Genomic DNA, 6,636 nt, shown 5'->3' on the forward strand with positions numbered 1-6,636 from the left:
AAGGAACATTCCTGAACATTGTTTTATGATTTATCTCATGTTTATTGTGGAATTGTGTGAAAGCATCAATGCAGTGCATGTTATCTCAGCTTGCAGAGCTTGGATTCATTGAATGAATTTACCAAAAATGTAAATATTGCAGAATATACAGCTTCATGCTACATAATTAAGCTCCATTTCATGCTGAATAAACTAAATTATTAATGTATCTAAATAGAAAACTATCTTTAGAGATTTTTACTCCAAAAGCATTTTATTAAAGTAAATTTGAAATAAATAAATAAAAATCTGATTTAAATTTTAAAAATCAATTTTAAAAAAACCATCAATTTTTATCTACCCTGGTTAACTGAAGGAAGTTAGCGTTTCATACAAAGAACAATTAACACTTTCTATGCTAAGTGCTTAACTAAAGAAGATCATCAAAACTACAACCGTCCTCAATTATTATTTTTCTGCTCAAAATAAGCCATTGTTTTCAATCTTTCTTGAACCTTGTGTTTAAATGCCCTGATTCACAAACTAAGACATGAATAAACAACTGCTATTTGGGTTCTTGCAACATGGTAATCCACAAGAAGCAAACCATATTTTTATGTTAACTGATTTATGAACCAAGTTAAAAGTTTTCAAGTGTATTATCTTGTCCTAAAAAAGGAATTTGAGCACAATATGAACAGAATATATTAGGAAACAGATTTTGATCTTTTATGCAATGCCATATATGTGATTGATCTTGTTATTTCTCCATAGTGAGGGGAGGAGTATCCAGGATGGGTTGACCTTGTCCTCTCATTGATTGGGCTGAGTCAGATAAGCTCTTTGGGCCACGCCCTAGTCACCAGGTACCACCCAGTTATCGACTCAGCTCCTCAACGGGCGGCTGATCATCCTAAGCTCCTGAAAATTTTTAAAGAAAGGATTGGACTTGATTGCATTCGCTGCCTCCCTGCCTGAGTGGGTAACTGGCTCTTGGCTGATTCCCTGGCCAGGAAGAGAGAGAGCACGCGCAGCAAGCCCTTCAGGGCAACGTGCAGCCCAGGTCATAAAGAGAGACCTAGGGCACTAATTGAGACTACGAGTGAGGGGACGCTCCCCTGGAAGCCCCGGGAAGGTAGTCACGTCAGAGAGGCTCAGCTGGCACCGGAGCGTTCTGCCGCTCCCCTCCCCAGGGTGGTCAAGCGGCAAACCGTGGCATTTTAAAATGCAGCGGAGCGCCCGCGCCTGCTTGCAAGTGCCAGAGAGAGATAACAGCCTGCAGGAGCTCACAAAGCTCGGAAGAGCGGAGGAAGTGAGAGAGAGAGCTCTCCAACGGCATCGGAAGCCACACGGCAGCCCCAAAGGCACAAGCCGCTTCTACGTGTTCCCAGGGAGAGGGACTTTTTGAATTTGGAGCCAGTGGCCATTTTGGAACCACGTGATCCAAGATGGTGGCACCCAGCAGCACAGAGGATGCCAGCAAGACTCAAGCCTCCAGCCCCACCGGAGGAGCAGAGGAGCAGCTAACCAGGCCAGAGACTGCTATAGAGGCTGCTAAGGGAAGAGGAGGAAGCAAGGCAAAGGCAAAGAGAAAGCACGTCTCCTCCAAGGAGGCCAAAGAGACAGGCTGCAGCTCCAAGTCCCCAAAGCCTGGCTCCAAATACTAAAGGCAGAGGCACCGAGCCTTGGAGCGCATTTGCCACAAGGCCAGCAGCAAGAGGGCTACCTGTGGCCAGGAACCTGAGGAAGGATTTCCAAGGATTCTTTCTCCTGGCAGGACTGCTGATGGGGACTCCCCCACACACAGGTGAGGATTCCCTTTGATACTTTGGGCATCTGGGGGGCTGCACAAGGATGGCAATCACCCCCACGCCCCACAGCAGCAGGACCCTCGCCACAGCCCTTCCTGTCCACACCTGCTGGCACAGGGGCGGGAATATCACCCACATCAGGGATGCCCAACTTCCAGGATATGATGATGCGGGCCTTCCAGCAATGCATGGCAGCAACCTTTCAAGCAGCCACAGATGCAGACCCAAGCAGCCCCTGTGCCTAGGGTCTCAGAAGGGATAGAGACTCAGGAAGATTTTCCAGAATCATCTGCCTCCTTCCAGGGGGACAGTGATTTGGATTCCAAAGAGGGCAAAATCAGAGAGGATAGACTCTCTGAGGACGAAGGCATGCCTCCTCCAAAACCTACCTTCTCTGGATTGTTCCAGCCCTCTTTGTACAAATCCCTTCTGTTCAAGGCCAAGACATCTGCCAAGCTTGGCAACAGGCCAACAGAAGCTCCGGTACAACCCCAGGGGTTTTCAGCAGAAAACATTTTCTAGGAGCAGGCCATCAAGGCAAACACGGTGCCCACACCCAAGTCTTTCCTAGACATGATCAAGTGGCAATGGGCCTCTCCCAAGGCAGGCCTCATGCCCACTTCCACAGACAAGACCTTCAATGTGGACAGGGACATGGCCCAGGTGCTTTCACAACCCACCCTCAACATGTCTGTCATGGCCATGCATACGCCTACTAACATGCCAGGGGAACCAGAGGATGCCCTGAAGGCAGAAGGAAAAAAAAGGTGACCTCACCTTACAGAGGACGCATCAAGCAGCGGCCTGGGCAGTGAGAGCAGCCATCACTGCCTCCTTCTTCAACCGGTCTTCTCTGCTGTGGCTGCAAGACCTGCAGCAGCGAATTCCCATTTCAGATGGCAGGGCCCACCAATACATCAACAAGCTGGTGGCCGCCACCCAATTCTCCTCAGATGCTACCTAGTTGCAGCCAGGTTTGCCTCCAGAGTGATTGCCTCATCTGTGGCATCTTGCAGGCTGTTTTGGATGAAGCAGTAGCAAGGGGAAGTATGCCACAAATGGCGCCTGGCATCAGCCCCCTTCATGGGAGAATCCCTCTTTGGAGCAGCCCTCGACCCATTCCTGGTAGAGAACAAGGACAAATGGAAGGTGCTCCCCACAGTTTACAAGAAGTCCAACTTCAGGGCAGCGCCATACCCTAGACGCCCCAACTCCCAGGGGCAGGATTTCAGGTCCTCCTTCCAGGGTCAGGATTCCTTCAGGGGGTCAGAGTTTGGGTACTCGGGCCCCAGGCAGTATCAGGGAGGCTTTTCATCCAGTGAGATACCCAGCAGAGGGCAGAAGGGTGCCATTTCCGCAAGAACTAGACCTAGACCTAGCTCACCTCCCATTGGGGGGTGCTTGGCGTACTTCACCATCCACTGGGACTTAACCTCCTCTGATAAGTGGGTCTAGAACACCATTCGATATGGTCTCTCACTCGAGTTCCTCTCCAACCCCCCAAGTTCCTTTTGGAGCTGCCCTGTCTCAAGGAACCCGACCCGGAGGTTGCTGATGTAGGAAGCCATCCATCCCCAGCAATCTCCAAGGGCGAGATCTTCAGAACGCCAGACAGGGTGACGGTAACAACGGACGCAAGCCTGTTCGGATGGGGCGCCTATCTGCGGGCTCAGATGGTGCAAGGACAATGGAACCAGGTGGAACTGACTCACAACATAAACTGGTTGGAACTCAGGACAGTCTGCTGGGCCCTCCTTCAATTTCGTCACCTTGTCAGGGGCAGCCACATCTTAGTCCTCACAGACAACATTACCACCAAGGCTCGTATAAACAGACCGGGGGGGGGGGGGGAAACCAGATCGAGAGTCCTCATGAAAGAGGCCAAGCGACTGGGACAATACCAACGCCCTTTCTACTACCTAGAAGCCTTGTCTGTGTTAAGCAAAAATTCTCAAGTTTTCCTTTCTTTAAAAGTAACTTAGATTACATAATGACACAACAAATGGAAACATCTCAAATTCCAGCCAAAATGGCTGAAGCAAGCTTATTTGAAGGCCAACCTCCAGCCAAAAAAAAAAATCCACCAATCTTTTTTGACTTTTAAAACTTACTGGCTTTAAATTTGTTTGTATTATTTTTTATCCAACTACTTATATCTACAAATACTTAAAATTTCTAATTAAGGCAAATAATGGAAATACAATAGTATTCATTACCTACAAGAGACTTAAATGAATAACATGATTTAGTAGCCAAACCTTAGTACCAAAAGCAGAACAACATATTCCTCTTTTCCTTAACATTTTCTTTCATGTTAACAAATAATTGTGCATCAATCTCTACAGAATTGTAAATAAGAGAAGCTGCTTTTCTTGCCACTTTTCCTAGGCTAAAGCAACTAAGATACCTTCATTGACTCTTAATGTCAGTCTTGCTTAAAAACTGAGCCATTCAGGAAAGGTATTATGTTGTACAGGTAGTCCTCAACTTACAACAGTCCACTTAGTGACCATTCAAAGTTACAACAGCACTGAAAAAAGTGACTTATGACCATTTTTCATACTTATGATGGTTACAGCATTGCCATGCTCATGTGATCAAAATTCAGATATTTGGCAACTGATTCATATTTATGACGGTCACCGTATCCCCGGGGTTATGTGATCCCCTTTCATGACTGTCTAATAAGCAAAGTCAATGGGGAAGCCAGAGTCATTTAGTTACTGTTACTAATTTAACTACTGCAGTTTTTCACTTAACTGTGGCAAGAAAGTTCATTAAAATGGAGCAAAATTCATTTAACAAATGCTTAGCCACAAAAAAACTTGGGCTTAATTGTGATCGTAAGTCAAGGACTACCTATATATCAGTTGTTTTATTAGCTCCAAGAGTGGAGGTTTGGCCTTTTTCCCCTATGTATCACATTGTACTAACTAAGCAAACTCAATTTAAAATATCATTGTTTTAATGTGAACATAAAATCTCTTGCTTTCCTTTTCTGAATGTATAGTATATCACAAGAAACAATTTTTTAATGACGAGCATTCTAGGAATACTGAATATATTGCTTCCAATATTACAAGCTGATTTGATATTTATTCTGCTGTTAGAAATAATATGCACTCACCTGTTACATATCTGTCAACCCTTGGCAGCTTACATGGTATATAATAGAGCAAAACATTTAAAACACCTAGGATACTATATATTAAAATAGCTGTAGAGACAAGCAACAATCATGGAACCCTCAAATAAGAAATGTTAACAGCAAGTAAAAATACAAAAAAGGAAAACATTATAAATTAATAATTTTAATTATGAAGTATAAATATAAATTATATATGGGTGTGTGTGTGTGTGTGTATAGTTATATAGTTATATATAGTTATAAGATTATTGTACCATTGGTATAACTACACTTATATTATGAATAACATTGCTGATACGTTCTCTTACAAACTTTTAGATGGCTTTGTCTGACCAAAAACAAACATGGAGTATATATTTTGTGGTTTTGTAATATTCCAACAGATGATTGATGTAAAAGTCTGGCAGGATCAGTATTACAACAACATACAAAAACAAACATGAGGAACTGTTGAATGCTGTAACAATTTCAAAGGACTTTGTTCCATACTTATGTGGCTGCATCTAATGATCATATATTAATACATTCATTTCTGTTTCTAAAAGCTGATGTTCTAATGAATATGAATGAAGTCTTATATAAAATTCCAAATACTCTAGTATTCATTCATATGCCCCCATTCTTGCACTGTACACAAACTAAACTGGGGCAGTTATTCCCAGATTTGGCAATCAAAATATTGAAATTATGTCATTGGTTATCAATTGTAGTGGGAAGAGCCCTCATTATATTCTCTTACAATTATAATCAATTTGCTATGCTGCTTTGAAGCTAAGCAAAATTCTGTTTGTATCAATCATGTGAAAACCTTAGCTCCCAATGTAATATATTATGCTATTGTCAGCTGTACTGGTCAGCTCTGTTCAGGAACATCCAGCAGCGAGGATTATTTTCACACAATATTGGAAAGATTAAGACACACCCCAAGATGAAGAGATAATTAAGAAGATATTATCAGGAACAACTAGCACATATGTGCGAGGGGAACCTTTACCTTAATGTAACTAATAGAAAATTAATAAAATCGATTAAGAAAAAAACCCTTAGTTGCCCAATGTAATATATTATGCTTTTGTCAGCTGTACTGGTCAGCTTTGTTCAGGAACATCCATTCTTCACTAAGTACAGATAGTCCTCCCACTCACAACCATAGGAGTGCTGCAATGGTCATAAGTGTGAAAAATGATTTTAAGAAAAAAATTTCAGTGCTGTTATAACCAGTCACTAAACAAATGGTCATAAATCAAGGACTACCTATATGTGCGCTAAATACTACTAATTCCAATGCTTGGGTTGATTTACAGAACCAAAACCAGTGGCTTAGTTCACACAATAGGGGATTCAAGGATAAAACAAAGAACGGTTACTGGAATGGAATATGTCTAGTCTTATGAAAAGAAGTACCGAGGGGGACATAATAGCAGTGTTCCAATATCTCAGGGGCTGCCACAAAGAAGAGGGAGTCAAGCTATTCTCCAAAGCACCCGAGGGCAGGAGAAGAAGCAATGGGTGGAAACCAATCAAGGAGAGAAGCAACTTAGAACTAAGGAGAAATTTCCTGACAGTTAATTAATCAGTGGAACAATTTGCCTCCACAAGTTGTTCATGATCCAACACTGGATGTTTTTAAGAAGAGACCATTTGTCTGAAGTGTTGTAAGCAGAGGGTTGGACTAGAAGACCTCCAAGGTCCCTTCGA

Source organism: Thamnophis elegans, chromosome 2 (genome assembly GCF_009769535.1).
Source record: "Thamnophis elegans isolate rThaEle1 chromosome 2, rThaEle1.pri, whole genome shotgun sequence".
NCBI classification, from domain to species: domain Eukaryota; kingdom Metazoa; phylum Chordata; class Lepidosauria; order Squamata; family Colubridae; genus Thamnophis; species Thamnophis elegans.